A 16,353-nucleotide genomic window follows, 5' to 3' on the forward strand; every position below is an offset into this window, starting at 1 on the left:
GTAGCCTGATGGTTATAAAATGTTATCCATTCTTCACTATTTTGCGACAAACGGTTCTGTTTAATCATCTTGCTTAGGGGATGGTTAAGAGCATGTACGAATTTAAAAAGAATGCCTAACAGTGTCCTGCCTGTAATAATGTTATTTTATTTTGCTGCCAGCTTCGGTTCTGAACCACCATCCGGCAGGAAAATTACCACACATGTATCACACGTCATACATGGTTTAAAAATAAGCAATCACAAGAAATCACAATCGCCAAGGTAATATAAAATCGAAAATTATAACAAGATAAATACATAATGGCACGTTGAAACAAGAACAGCAAGAGATGTACCAAAATTGCTGTCCTTGTGTCACTGTCCCACCATATTTTACCTTGTTGCAATTTCCGATTTTGTGTTATCTTGGGATTTATGGTTTCCTGTGATAACTAATTTTTAAAGCATGTATGACATTTGATAATTTTCCTGCCCTTGATGATGGTTCAGAACGGAAACCGGTAGCAAAATAAAATATTATTACACACAGATCATCGTTATGCATTTTTTTTTTAATTTCTCCTTTTTATATGCGCTGGTAGAAAGTTTTTCTAACTTTACATTTTACGAATGAAAGGAAAATTACTTCATGAAGTACATACTCAAAACGATTAAATAAAAATAGCGTAACTATCTCCTACGCAAGAAATAATGTCCTCTCGCTCTGTAGAAAAAAATGTATGTGCTACTGTGTTTGACGTGACTGTGTAAGTGGACTACGTTTAATGCTTCACTTCTCTTTCTAGAAAACGCAGTTTTTCAAATTTTGACAAATTGGAACATTTGTTTTCTTGATTCGATTTCACCTGTACAGCAGATGAGAAGGATATCTCGATGAACAGACTAATGTTTCATGCAGTTGAGTGCGTAAAATGACTTCGAAAATTGTTGATTGTAGATGTAAAGTTACTATTAAACGAAGAAGAATTATACAGATTAATGGTTTTACGCTTCTTAGAACACACTGCTTGAGGGTAGTAATAGTTCGAAGTAGAATGAAAGTAACCTTGAAAATTGGGCTTAGCAGGCAATGCTTTACCTAATAGACATTTGCACTGATGCGATGCTGCATGATGCTGCACGGAGAACTCGTAAGAGACATAAAAAGTTGTCAAGCATTTAACCAGCGTTCGTTTCTAAGCGCGCGGAGCCAGCACAACATTTTATATTTTCCCTTGATATGTTCTTTAAAAAATAATTATGAATCTCCGCAGTCTTCCATTTCGAGAAAATCAACGACAATACATTGAGATTTAACTAATTATAATTGTTTCTTTATGTCCATTCTCTTGACGGGAGGTCTTTGGGGCGACGGCCGTTTACTACTGTGACAAAATAAAACACCAAGAGCCATCGTTATGATTTTATTTTATTCTGTTGCAACTAGTTTCATCTTCAGGCTGTTGTTGACAATTGATGGTTGGAGTGCTGACACATTATCTGCGTAGCTAGTTATGCTGGCAACTGATGTGATATATACAGGGATCATATCAAACCTTACCGCATCAACAACAGCCTGAAGATGGCGCAATGAAGCGCTGAAACTGGTTGCTACAAAATAAAATAAAATCCTAAGGACGGCTGTAGGTGTTTTATTTTGTCACAATTATAATTGTGGTATCGGCCTATGTAGGGCCTATACATACTGTAGCTTATGGCCTTTGTTAAACATTAGTCTCTGTTTTCACTATTTATAGCGGACCGGCTGGAAGAATATACTGGAAGGTTGCCGATAGGGAAGTTTGTTTGACCATGAAGTAAACCAGCGACCTGAAGCCCCAGCTATTCACTTTGTTCTTTGCTGTATTTTGCGAAGTTCTGTGAGTAAATAGACTAAGTAGTTACTACTGGCCCATGGGATTGATCTGCACATGGAAAATATAATTTTTTTACCTCGTTTTCTTTATTGATGCACGACCACTAAACGACCTTCTGAATAAATAAACTGTGCTCGGTACTAATGACGACCTCAGGGGCTGGAATTTTTGTCGACACTGCTGCTGGATCACAGGGGTCCACGATGTGCGCCTGACGAACAAATTATCTTTATTGTCCGTGACTTGTCGCTCGGTGTGGGACGCAGTACACAATCCGTTACGTCTCAAAAATTGTGTGAAGAAGTTATTGTGTCGAACCAACTAACGGTAATGTGCTGTGTCGTAGAATTACTAATGTTATGATGTTGCATCATTTATGTGTGTGCGTGTGTGTGTGTGTGTTGTATGCGCAGAGTATAATACCTGATCAGGTGTCAATGAACGTATGTAAACACTAAACACTGTTCCGTGTGCTTAAGAAACACTAAAATTGCTTCCACATTATTGGCTGTAATTGTAAACAAAATACATATTCAGTCACATTCTGGACGGCTTAAAATTAACCTCCATGTACGTCGTTATGTCTTTATACCCTGGTCAAGTAAATGAACCAATCACATAGTGGCACATTGTAACTTGGGTGAGAAAACGGACACAATACGCACGGTATTTAGAACTGACTCAATAGAAACTCACTTCTCAATGTTTCAACAATACGATACGTCATGCTAGTGTTTTGTGTGGAAACTACAAAAAGAAAATAAGAATAACGGGCTTACCTCAGAACAGTAACCCACTAAATATTGTCTTTTGCAGAAATCTAATCGACGTACATATAGACGTCCAATGCCTTTCGTAGTCAATTCAGACGTGTGTCGCACTTTTGGTAGCTTAGAAAAATAAGTGTTAAATCAAAATAAAGTTCCTTAATTCATTGTTCTCATATTTAAAAATAAGCAGCAAATAGGGGACGGTTGGTTTGAGTGCCAGACTATTTTGCTAGTCACGATCCTATTGGAAGTGGTATGGCATTGCCTGTCTCAGAATTTCGAAATGACTTACCAATTCACTTATAATGTTTACCTTCAGATGGGGGAAATCCCAAGCAGCACCCTGGTTCGGCATGTACTTTAAACCGTGAGACCCATTATAATTGATGAGGTACCCATCTTGTATAAATCCTTGTTATACCCACGTAAACGTATCTGAGTGTAGTGTGTAGTCCGATGGAAGACTAGTCTTTACGTCCCTTTAAAAAACTTTCCTTGCAGATGAATGAAATCGTACGCTACAATGTGTCTCAACATTAATCGCTAGTTTGTTTTGCTCATTGTTCACAAAACTACGAAAGTTAAAATCTTAGTTTCTCTGACCATTTTTAGTTTTAACTCCAAAGTGAATTAACGTTTTCATAAAAGCTGAATGAAGAGGAAATAAATTACATCGGTTGACATTTTGTTTATGAAAACCACGACCGGTTTATGACACTGTGATCAAGTAGTTACCCGCTTATCATCCTGTAGTTACTTACAAACACGCAGTATGCATATGCTTATTACTTTAATAATTTTTCTGTTGGGAATATGCATCTGTGTATCTCCACGATGATACGCTATTAACTACTTAAAAATGGCCCAGGTGGCAGGAACAGGTCTTGGTTTTCAAAATAAAATTTTGAACTAATGCTACAATGTTTTCCTGTTAACTACTAGGGATACTGATTCCCTGATACTCAACACTGTGGAAAAGAAAAAAAATTAGTTTACCTGTAGGTCATCATTATATACATCCCACCTCACATCAAACCATAGAAAATGACCTACAACTAAAAAGTAAATGACTGGGCCCTAACGTAAGCTATACTATCAGACAACTGAAGAATAAGTCTAAAAAATAATTAATTTTTCCATCCTAGTGTCTTCATGTACATAGGGTAGCCAACGACAGAATTCGCTTTCAAAGAACACATTTCAAAATATGGCGGCACTAGCCAATGTGAAAACCAGAAAGAGAAAGTAAATTTTAATTACTCACAGCAGTCAAACCAATGACGTAAGTAATGCTATTTTTTAACATAAGAAAGTGGGAGAGTCACACAAGCTGCCTCTTATTCCGAAAAGAAGTCTGTTATCATGGCGCGGTGAAAGTGACTACTGTTCCCCTGGCAGGGTAACTTGACTAAAAAGTCATCCATGAAATTTAACTATCAAATGAGTGCATTAAATCTAGCCTAGAGTTTTGCTCTTCCTTAAGTGAACGAGTGAGTTCTGGGCGACATATATTCTACATCTACATCTACATCTATACTCCGCGAGCCACCTTACGGTGTGTGGCGGAGGGTACTTATTGTACCACTATCTGATCCCCCCTTCCCTGTTCCATTCACGAATTGTGCGTGGGAAGAACGACTGCTTGTAAGTCTCCGTATTTGCTCTAATTTCTCGGATCTTTTCGTTGTGATCATTACGCGAGATATATGTGGGCGGTAGTAATATGTTTCTCATCTCTTCCCGGAATGTGCTCTCTCGTAATTTGGATAATAAACCTCTCCGTATTGCGTAACGCCTTTCTTGAAGTGTCCGCCACTGGAGCTTGTTCAGCATCTCCGTAACGCTCTCGCGCTGACTAAATGTCCCCATGACGAATCGCGCTGCTTTTCGCTGGATCATGTCTATCTCTTCTATTAATCCAACCTGGTAAGGGTCCCACACTGATGAGCAATACTCAAGAATCGGACGAACAAGCGTTTTGTAAGCTACTTCTTTCGTCGATGAGTCACATTTTCTTAGAATTCTTCCTATGAATCTCAACCTGGCGCCTGCTTTTCCCACTATTGTGTCCGGTTCTCCCATCGTCTCAAATTTATTTATTTATTTATTTTTATATTGCGGTTTTCTGCGCCACAAGTGGCTCGCGCCTCAATACCTCCAAGAGGTAGCTTTAGTAATGGAGCATACGCTGGATAATGAGTTTTGGTATTAACATTTTTTAAATAACAGTTTAATGGGGGAAAAAAACTGCTAGTTGCTAGTTAATCGCTTCAGTCAGGGAAAACAAAATTCAGGAAATAGCGCCACACATCAACAGTACCATTTCAGTGCATGCACTGAGGTGACAAATGTCTTGGGACAGCGACATGCACATATACAGATGCCGGTAATATCTGGCACACAACGTGTGAAAGGCCTGTGCATAGGCCAAGTCATTTGTACTCAGGTGATTCGTGTGAAAACGTTTTCGACGTGTTTATAGCCGCACGACGGGACTTAATATGTTTGAATGCGGAGTGGTAGTTGGAGGTAGAAGCACGGGACATTCTATTTCGAAAAACGTTAGGTAATTCGATATTTCGAGATCCACAGTGACAAGAGTGTGTCGAGAATAACAAATTTCATGTATTGCCTCTCACCACAGACGGCCTTCACTCAACCACCGATAGTAGCGGTGGTTGCCTAGATTTGTTAGTGTTTACAGGCAAGCAACTCTGCCTGAAATAATCGCAGAAATCAATTTGAGACGTAAGGTGTAACATATGCGTCAGTACAGCGCGACGAAATTTGGCGTTAATTTTCAACGGCAGCGGACGACCGACGCGAGTGGCTCCGACAACAGCACGACATCGCCTGCTACGCCTATCCTGCGCTTGTGATCATATCGGTTGGATCCTAGACGACTGGAAAACCTTGAGTCCAGATTTAAGTTGGTAAGAGCTGATGATTGCGTTTGAGTGTGGCTCAGACCCCACGAAGCCCAAGTTGACAACAAAGCGCTATGGAAGCTGGTGGTAATTCCTTTGTGGTGTGGGCTGCGTTTACACGTAACAGACTAGGTCCTCTGGGCCAACTGAATCAGTTATAGGAAGTGGTTACGTTTGGCTACTGGGAGACCATTTGCAGCCATTTATGGACTTCCCAGATCGCCCGACGTAAATACTGTGTAACGTATATGGGACGTAATCGAGAGATCAGTTCTTGCACAAGATGCTGCACGAGCATGACTTTCGTCATTACTTTGGAAGGCGGTAGATGCAGCGTGGCTGAGTATTTCTGTAGGGGACGTACAACGACTTGTTCCTGCTACATGGAATTACTGGACTGTTGCGGACTAAAGGTGGTATGACATGATATTAGTAGGTATTCCGTGAATTCTGTGACCTCAGTGTAAATGTCAAAGTTTGTGTGTGAATTATTTTTTTTTTTCGCTACAAAGGGTGGTCGGGTTTGGAGGAAATATGGAATGGGATTAGCTTATACCCTGAATTAGCATATAGGCAACTTTATTGATTTGGATAATGTAACGGAAAATTTCGATCAATAATTGCTCTTAGAAGAAGTTATTTTCTCTTTGGCTTGTAAACTGTATGCCTGCAACATGCGGTCGTGTATTATCCTGCTGAAATGTAGGGTTTCGCAGGGATCGAATGAAGGAAGTGCCGTCAATGCGGACAAGAGCTGACCAAGACGTGTAACCAATGGCACCCCATACCCTCACGCCAGGTGATACACCAGTACGGCGATGACGAATATGCGCTTCTCATGTGCGTTCACCGCGATGTCGCCAAACACGGATGCGACCATCATGATGCTGTAAACAGAACTTGGATTCGTCCAAAAAAATGACGTTTTGCCATTCTTGCACCCAGGTTCGTCGTTAAGTACACCATCGCAGGCGCTCCTGTCTGTGATGCAGCGTCATGGGTAACCGCAGCCATGGTCTCCGAGCTGATAGTCCATGCTGCTGCAAAGGTCGTCGAACTGTTCGTGCAGATCGTTGTTGTCTTCGAAACGTCCCCATCTGTTGTCTCAGGAATCGAGACGTGGCTGCACGATCCGTTAGAGCCATGCGGATAAGATGCCTGTCATCTCGACTGCTAGTGATACGAGGCCGTTGGGATCAAGTACAGCGTTCCGTATTACCCTCCTGAAACCACCGATTCCATATTCTGCTAACAGTCATTGGATCTCGACCAACGCGAGCAGCAATGTCGCGATACGATAAACCGCAATCGCGATTGGCTACATTCCGACCTTTATCAAAGTCGGAAACGTGATGGTACGCATTTCTCCTTCTTACACGAGGCATCACAACAACGTTCCACCAGGCTACGCCTGTCAACTGCGGTTTGTGTATGAGAAATCGGTTGGACACTTTCCTCATGTCAGGACGTTGTAGGTGTCTTCACCGGCGCCAACCTTTTGTGAATACTCTGAAAAGCTTATCATTTGCATATGACAGCATCCCCTTCCTGTCGCTTAAATTTCGCTTCTGTAGCACGTTATCGGCGTGGTGTAGCAATTTTAATGGCCAGTAGCGTACGTTACCTTAGTGGAGAGATTTGCAGCACTGCTAAATGCCGGTGATGATAGGATCGACAAGCCTAATCGCCGTACGTGTGGCAAGGTAAGCCAGCTGGTGACGTCACATGTTCAACACTTTTCATCCACTTTTGGGGTAGTTTTCGAAACATTTGTGGTCCAATGTTTATTATACTAAATTAATTGTTCCTGCACCATCTACGTCGCTTCGGGGGATTTTAAAAGATTATAGGAACCGCCTTGTGCGCCACGAAGCCTGATAAGGAGTTCTACGCCTAGAGACGACAGTATGAAGTCTAGGTGGCAGCGCAGGCTGTCGATGACGGCGAACGCCAGTCGCTGAAAGGTGGTGGTTAGGTGGAGGATGCGGGCGCCCTGCGGCGGTGGCGGATGTCTCCGGAACTGCCGATAGACGGCCGGCGCGGCCCGGCCCGGCTGTTCAATTTCCCAGGGCGCCATCTCCATACAGTCGGCAAAACTTTGAGCAAACAAGCGGCCGAGGGGAGCGCGCGGCTCAACTCGTGTTAAGATATCTGTCTGCCTGCGGCCACGGCCGAAGGGGAGGGGGACCGTGTCAGCCGCGCCCGGCTGTCTGCCGCGAAGAGCAAGCACTGTCTGCGGCCGCAGCTCCGGTGTCTGAAATTCAGCAAAGTGCGTCGTAGGTGGTGACGTAAGACTTGGCTACTTTCCGTTTCTTATCCATAATGTACATTTACAGGATGTCTCAGAATGACGTACAAAAATTTGGATGCAGGTTTCTTGTACAAAAGCAAGAAAAAATGTCCGGCAAACATCCTTTACAAAATGCATGCCTTAAGAGCCATGAGAGCTTGATGCTCGAAACTGCGAACCACAACTCTTCTACGGTAATATATTTGTTTTCCTACTTTTGGGAATAGGTAGTATATACCCAAACAAGAAAAACCTGTCTAATGCACATACACTCTAAAATGCATAGCTTAAGAGTTGCGAGCACTTATTAACCTCTGCTACAGTGAAACATAGCTTTTCTACTGAACAAGTGCTCATACACTACTGGCCATTAAAATTGCTACACCACGAGGATGACGTGCTACAGACACAAAATTTAACCGGCAGCAAGAAGATGCTGTGATATGCAAATGATTAGATTTTCAGAGCATTCACACAAGGCTGGCGCCGGTGGCGACACCTACAACGTGCTGACATAAGGAACGTTTCCAAACAATTTCTCATTCACAAACTGCAGTTGACCGGCGTTGCCTACTGAAACGTTGTTGGGATACCTCGTATAAGGAGAACAAATGTGTACCATCACGTTTCTGACTTTGATAAAGGTCGAATTATAGCCCATCACGATTGCGGTTTATCATAACGAGACATTGTTGCTCGCGTTGGTCGAGATCCAACGACTGTTTTCCGAAAATGGAATAGATGGGTTTAGGAGGATAATACGGAACGCCGAGCTGAATCCCAACGGCCTCGTAACACTAGCAGTCGAAATGACAGGCATCTTACCAGCATGGCTGTAACGGATCGTGCAGTCATGTCTCGATCCATGAGTCAACATATGGGGACGTTTGCAAGACAATAACCATCTGCACGAACAGTTCGGCGATGTATGCAGCAGCATCGACTATCAGCTCGGAGTCCATGGGTGCGGTTACCCTTGACGCTGCATCACAGACAGGAGCGCCTGCGATGGTGTACTCAACGACACGCCTGGGTGCACGAATGGCAAAACGTAATTTTTTCGAATGAATCCAGGTTCTGTTTACAGCAGGGCCGGCCAAACGCTGCTCAGTGTGCAGACGTGCGGAAGTGCTGCACATGTGCGCACTTGTGCGACAGCGAGCGACAGCGACATCTGTTATTAGACATGTGTCCTAAATGAACGGCGGCGGCTCCACTTCCCTGTGGTACAAGCAAGAGCGCAACATATCCAGTCTCGTTTACCCCTGGTGATCGTAATCTTAACAGAGAAGTACTGAGAAATGGCAAGTACTGTGAAAAAGCAAAGGATGTGAACTGCAATTATTTTTTGTAGCTGTTGGTAAAAGCTCACAGTATTTGCTGTGCCGCCGAATAATAGGCGTCCGGCGTAAGTTATCAATTGAAAGACATTACAACACATATCACAAAGACGAGTGTAGTGTACTCAACAGTGAAGAACGGCAAGCAAAATTAAATGTCCTTCAGAAAATGGATGAGACACACCAACTCGATTTTACTGTACGTCAAAGTAACTGATACTTCTTGAACTCTTAGTTTCTTGTGTTACATTTATGCCTGTTTTACTGTACGCTGTACAATGTACTGTTTTCAATTTTCCAGAATGACAACCACACTAAATCTTCACTGCGAGCAAGTTTTAAAATCGCATTAAGAATTGCACAATCTGGGCAACCCTTTTCCGAAGGGGAGTTTGTGAAAGGGTGTCTGATTGATGGTGCAAATGGTTCAGATGGCTCTGAGCACTATGGGACTTAACATCTGTGGTCATCAGTCCCCTAGAACTTAGAACTACTTAAACCTAACTAACTTAAGGACATCACACACATCCATGCCCGAGGCAGGATTCGAACCTGCGACCGTAGCAGTCGCGCGGTTCCGGATTGAGTGCCTAGAACCGCTAGACCACCACGGCCGGCTGTCTGATTGATGCTGCAGAACTTGTGTGTCCCGCGAACGTTATCAGGTTTCAAGAAATCAGTCCATCCAAACAAACAGTGACAAGACGTATCAGTGCTATGACCGGCGATCTGCACAGGCAACTAATAAATAAGGCTAAATACTTTGTTGCTTTCTCTGTTGCGCTCGATGAAGCAACAGATCTTACAGATACAGCCCAGGTTGTGATATACATACGAGGTGTCGATAACGCACTTTGTGTAACAGAGGAGCGACATCTGTGCGTAGAAACATGCACTACATGAACGCTGACGGCTGCGGCGTGCACGCTGTGACCCGGAAGTTGCACATGTGCAGGAGCACAGCACGCGTGCAAAATTTCTGGCCGGCCCTGGTTTACAGCATCGTGATGGTCGCATTTGTGTTCGGCGGCGTCGCGGTGAACGCACATTGGAAGAGTGTATTCGTAATCGCCATACTGGCTTATCACCCGGCGTGATGGTTTGGGGTGGCATTGGTTACACGTCTCGGTCAGTTCTTGTTCGCATTGACCGCAATTTGAACAGTAGACGTTACATTTCAGATGTGGCTCGACCCTTCATTTGATCCCAGCGAAACCCTACATTTCAACATGATAATGCACGACCGCATGTTGCAGGTCCTCTACGGGCCTTTCTAGATACAGAAAATGTTCGACTGCTGCCCTGGCAAGCACATTCTCCAGATCTTTCACCAATTGAAAACGTCTGGTCAATGGTGGCCGAGCAACTTGCTCGTCACAATAAGCCAGTCACTACTCTTGAGAACTGTGGTTTCGTGTTGAAGCTGCATAGGCTGCTGTACCTGTACACGCAATCCAAGTTCTGTTTGACTCAATGCCCAGGCGTATCAACGCCGTTATTACGGCCATTGGTGGTTGTTCTGGGTACTGTTTTCTCAGGATCTATGCACCCAAATTGCGTGAAAATGTAATCACATGTCAGTTCTAGTATAATATAGTTGTCCAATGAATACCCGTTTATCATCTGCATTTCTTCTCGGTGCAACAATTTTAATGTCCAGTAGTGTACTTCTTACGGTATGCACTTTAGGGTCCATGTTTGCTGGACTTATTTTTGTTTCGGTATAAGAAACTTGTCCCCAAAATTTTAAAACGTCATTCTGAAACAACCTGTATGGTAAAGAAAATTTAAGATCAGTTATCTCGTCGGTTCGCAAATATTTAGGTGACGGAACATTTGTGAAATACCAAATATTTTCGGAGACCACAAAGAAGCAAAACCTGGTCTTTATCTTCATTCCTTAATCATAATCATTTAATGAAAATCATACAAAAACTGGGACATGATACAATCGGCTGCATAAAGTGATAATCTTAATCTCAAAGTACGTTTCTGGGAATGGGAGAAGAACTGGCAGAGACTGTGTGGCAAGTTGTGACTGTCCATCACGAACCCCACACCTATAATCATCAAGTGACTTTGTTCTGAAATACGATCCTGAGCTGGAATCTGATAACGTTTCTATGAAGGACACACGTGTGTGTGTGTGTGTGTGTGTGTGTGTGTGTGTGTGTGTGTGTGTGTGTGTGCGTGTATGGGTGTGAATTACTAAGGGACCAAACCGCTGAGATCATCGTTCCCTAGACTTACACACTACTAAAACTAACTTATGCTAAGTACAACATACACAACCACGCCCGAGCTAGGACTCGAACCTCCGACGGGGGAAGCCGGACGGACCGTGACAAGGAAGGACTCATAGGAAGAACGATTCATAGGTTTCGTTTGATATATTTTCTGGCTTCTGCAAATTCTGTGCAAAAGAATTCAGGGCCCATGATTCGCTTTCTAGTTTTGTTTTCTGCTCTTCAGGAAAATACTACTCCAAAGATGCAAGCACATCACGGAGACAGTGGGCCAGTTCTTCAAATATTTCGTCTATAACATTTCAGTGGAAAAAATACCACAGCGACCAGCGAACCGGTTACAAATAATCTATATTGACCTACGTTTCACCACCTATAAGGATGTCTTGATCAGAAAGAAATTTTAACAAACGTGAAGTCCGATGATGTTCATTAAACTGTATAACTAAAGCTAGATTTTAAATTTTTTACTTTTAATGTCTTCTCGTAATTTTGACTATCGCCTGCTTGCAATTTAACTTCACGGTTGTTAAAATTTCATTCTGGTGAAGACGTTCTTAGAGGTATCGTAACCTAGGTTAACGTATTAAAAATAATTTTCAGTCGGTTGTCTGTGGTAATTATCTGTTGAAACTTGTATACTGCTGCTGAGAGACATCTACATCTACATCTACATGATTACTTTGCAATTCACACTTAAGTGCTTGGCACAGGGTTCTTCGAACCACAATCATACGTACTGTCGCGGGAAAAACGAACACCTAAACCTTTCTGTTCGAGCTCTGATTTCTCTTATTTTATTTTGATGATCATTCCTACCTATGTAGGTTGGGCTCAACAAAATATTTTCGCATTCGGAAGAGAAAGTTGGTGACTGAAATTTCGTAAATAGATCTCGCCGCGACGAAAAACGTCTTTGCTTTAATGACTTCCATCCCAACTCGCGTATCATATCTGCCACACTCTCTCCCCTATTACGTGATAATACAAAACGAGCTGCCCTTTTTTGCACCCTTTCGATATCCTCCGTCAATCCCACCTGGTAAGGATCCCACACCGCGCAGCAATATTCTAACAGAGGACGAACGAGTGTAGTGTAAGCTGTCTCTTTAGTGGACTTGTTGCATCTTCTAAGTGTCCTGCCAATGAAACGGAACCTTTGGCTCGCCTTCCCCACAATATTATCTATGTGGTCTTTCCAACTGAAGTTGTTCGTAATTTTAACACCCAGGTACTTAGTTGAATTGACAGCCTTGAGAATTGTACTATTTATCGAGTAATAGAATTCCAACGGATTTCTTTTGGAACTCATGTGGATCACCTCACACTTTTCGTTATTTAGCGTCAACTGCCACCTGCCACACCATACAGCAATCTTTTCTAAATCGCTTTGCAACTGATACTGGTCTTCGGATGACCTTACTAGACGGTAAATTACCGCATCATCTGCGAACAACCTAAGAGTACTGCTCAGATTGTCACCCAGGTCATTTATATAGATCAGGAACAGCAGAGGTCCCAGGACGCTTCCCTGGGGAACACCTGATATCACTTCAGTTTTACTCGATGATTTGCCGTCTATTACTGCGAACTCCGACCTTCCTGATAGGAAATCATGAATCCAGTCGCAAAACTGAGACGATACCCCATAGACCCGCAGCTAGATTAGAAGTCGCTTGTGAGGAACGGTGTCAAAAGCTTTCCGGAAATCTAGAAATACGGAATCAACTTGAGATCCCCTGTCGATAGCGGCCATTACTTCGTGCGAATAAAGACCTAGCTGCGTTGCACGAGAACGATGTTTTCTGAAATCATGCTGATTACGTATCAATAGAACGTTCACTTCGAGGTGATTCATAATGTTGGAATACAATATATGTTCCAAAACCCTACTGCAAACCGACGTCAATGATATAGGTCTGTAGTTCGATGGATTACTCCTACTACACTTCTTAAACACTGGTGCGACCTGCGCAATTTTCCAATCTGTAGGTACAGATCTATCGGTGAGCGAGCGGTTGTATATGATTGCTAAGTAGGGAGCTATTGTATCAGCTTAATCTGAAAGGAACCTAATCGGTATACAATCTGGACCTGAAGACTTGCCCGTATCAAGCGATTTGAGTTGCTTCTCAACCCCTAAGGTATCTACTTCTAAGAAACTCATGCTAGCAGCTGCTCGTATTTCAAATTCTGGAATATTCTATTCGTCTTCCCTGGTGAAGGAATTTCGGAAAACTGCTTTCAATAACTCCGCTTTAGCGGCACAGTCGTCGGTAACAGTACCATCGGCATTGCGCAGCGAAAGTATTGACTGCGTCTTGCCGCTTGTGTACTTTACATACAATCAGAATTTCTTCGGATTTTCTACCAAATTTCGAGACAATGTTTCGTTGTGGAACCTATTAAAGGCATCTCGCATTGAAGTCCGTGCAAAATTTAGCGCGTCTGTGAATTTTAGCCAATCTTCGGGATTTCGCGTTCTTCTGAACTTCACATGCTTTTTCCGTTGCCTCTGCAACAGCGATCGGACCTGTTTTGTGTACCATGGGGGATCAGTTCCATCTCTTACCAATTTGTGAGGTATGAATCTCTCAACTGTTGTTGCCGCGTACAAAACTGTCATTTGGTAATTCATCTGACTTACCAACGAACACATACGGTGTTAAAAAGCTAATTCTCTCCTGCCAGCAAAAACAGTTCTAAACTTCACGTTTTATGGTGGTTATTCTGTTACCTGTGGTCTAAGGGTAACGTCACCCGTGGTCTAGGGGTGCGGGCACGGTAGCTCAGCGTATTCGGTCACATGGTTAGCTGCGCTCTGTAATAAAAAAACGGAGTCAACGGCTCAACACTGTGAACTTGAACAGGTGTTATGGGACATCCGCACCGAGCAAATGTAACAAACAAAATGAGAACAATAAAAAAGGGTAGCGTCTGTCATTCGTATTCAAAACGTCTTCGGTCCCGGATTCGAATCCCACCGCTCTTTAAATTTTGCGCAGGCCGAAGTGGCCGAGCGGTTCTAGGCGCTTCAGTCTGGAACCGCGTGACCGCTACGGTCGCAGGTTCGAATCCGGCCTCGGGCATGGATGTGTGAGATGTCCTTAGGTTAGTTAGGTTTAAGTAGTTCTAAGTTATAGGGGACTGATGACCTCAGAAGTTAAGTCCCACAGTGCTCAGAGCCACGTTTCTTAAAAAATTTTGATTAATAATCAACATTGGCGGCCAAGACTCCCGGCGTAAGAAGTTACCCCTCATTCTGCAAACGGCCTTGTGAAAGAGGGCGGAGGTGCTGACAGGGGTTCAGGGCACTCTCTTGTCCTAGGGGTGGGAAATTACCCCTAAAGGCGGAAGAATCAGCAGTGATCAACGACATGAGGATGCAGAAGGCAATGGAAACCACTGCATTAAAGACACGTAACGTGTATCCACAGGACATATGGCCTGTAACTGGAAAGCGTCATGATGATCGCTCCATTGGCAACAGATTCCGGAATAGTCCCCCATTCATATCTCCAGGAGGGGACTGCCAATGGGAAGTAACCTTGAGAAAAAGATTGAATAATCAGCAAAAGGATAACGTTCTACGTGTAGGAAGTGAGGGGTGGGGGGGGGGGGGGAAGGGGGGAAAGTCAGAAGCTTCAACGTGGTAGAGACAGTAGAAAATGTGAAAAGGGAAATGCAAAGGCTCAATCTAGATATAGTATCATATAGTCAGTGAAGTGAAATGAAGACTAGGATGTCTGGTAAAATGAGTGTGGGATAATACCAACAGCACCAGAAAATGGTATAACGGGAGACAGTGTATTACTGTGAACAGTTCATTGACAGGATTGTTCTTATCAAAATCAATAGCAAACCAACGGAAACTCAGGTATACATGCCGACGTCCCAAACTGAAGATGAAGAGATAGAGATAGAGACAGTGTATTACGATATTGAAAGAGTAATACAGTATGTAAAGAGTGACGAAAATCTAATAGTCATGGGATACTGGAATACAGTTGTAGGGGAAGGAGTATAAGAAAAGGTTACAGGAGAATATGGACTTGGCACAATGAATGAAAGAGTAGAAAGATTAAATGAGTTCTGTAACAAGTTTCAACTAGTGACAGAGAATACTCTGTTCAAGAATCACGAGAGGAGGAGGTATAGTTGGAAAAGGCCAGGCGATACGGAAATATTTCACTTAGATTACATTATGGTCAGACAGTGATTCCGAAATCAGATACTGGATTGTAAGGCGTAGCCAGGAGAAGATATACACTCAGATCGTCATATAGTAGTGATGAACAGTAGGCTGAAGTTCGAGACATCAGTCAGGAAGAATCAATACGCAAAGAAGTGGAATACGGAAGTACTAATGAAGGACGAGATACAGTTGAAATTCTCTAAGACTATAGATACTGCAATAAGGAATATCTCAGTAAGCAGTACAGTTGAAGAGAAATGGGCTTCTCTAACAAGGGCCATCACAGAAGCCGGGGAAGAAAAATATAGGAACAAAGAGGGCAACTGCGATAAAATCATAGGTAACAGAAGAAATACTTCAATTGATCGATGAAAGGAGGAAGTACAAGAATGTTCCGGGAAACTCTGGAATAATGTAATACAGGTCGCTGAGGAATGAAATAAATAGGAAGTGAGGGAAGCTAAGACGAAATGGCTACAGCAAAAATGTGAAGACGTCGAAAAATAAATGATTATCGGAAGTACAGACTCAGCACACAAGAAACTCAAAACAACCCTCGGTGACATTAAAAGCAGTGGTGATAACAGTAAGAATGCAACGGGAATTCCACTGTTAAACGCAGAGGAGAGAGAGGATAGGTGGAAAGAATACATCGAAACCGTTTATGAGGGGGTAGATTTGTCCGATGTGATAGAAGAAGAAACTGGAGTCGACTTAGAAGACATAG

Source organism: Schistocerca nitens, chromosome 1 (genome assembly GCF_023898315.1).
Source record: "Schistocerca nitens isolate TAMUIC-IGC-003100 chromosome 1, iqSchNite1.1, whole genome shotgun sequence".
In the NCBI taxonomy this organism is placed as follows: domain Eukaryota; kingdom Metazoa; phylum Arthropoda; class Insecta; order Orthoptera; family Acrididae; genus Schistocerca; species Schistocerca nitens.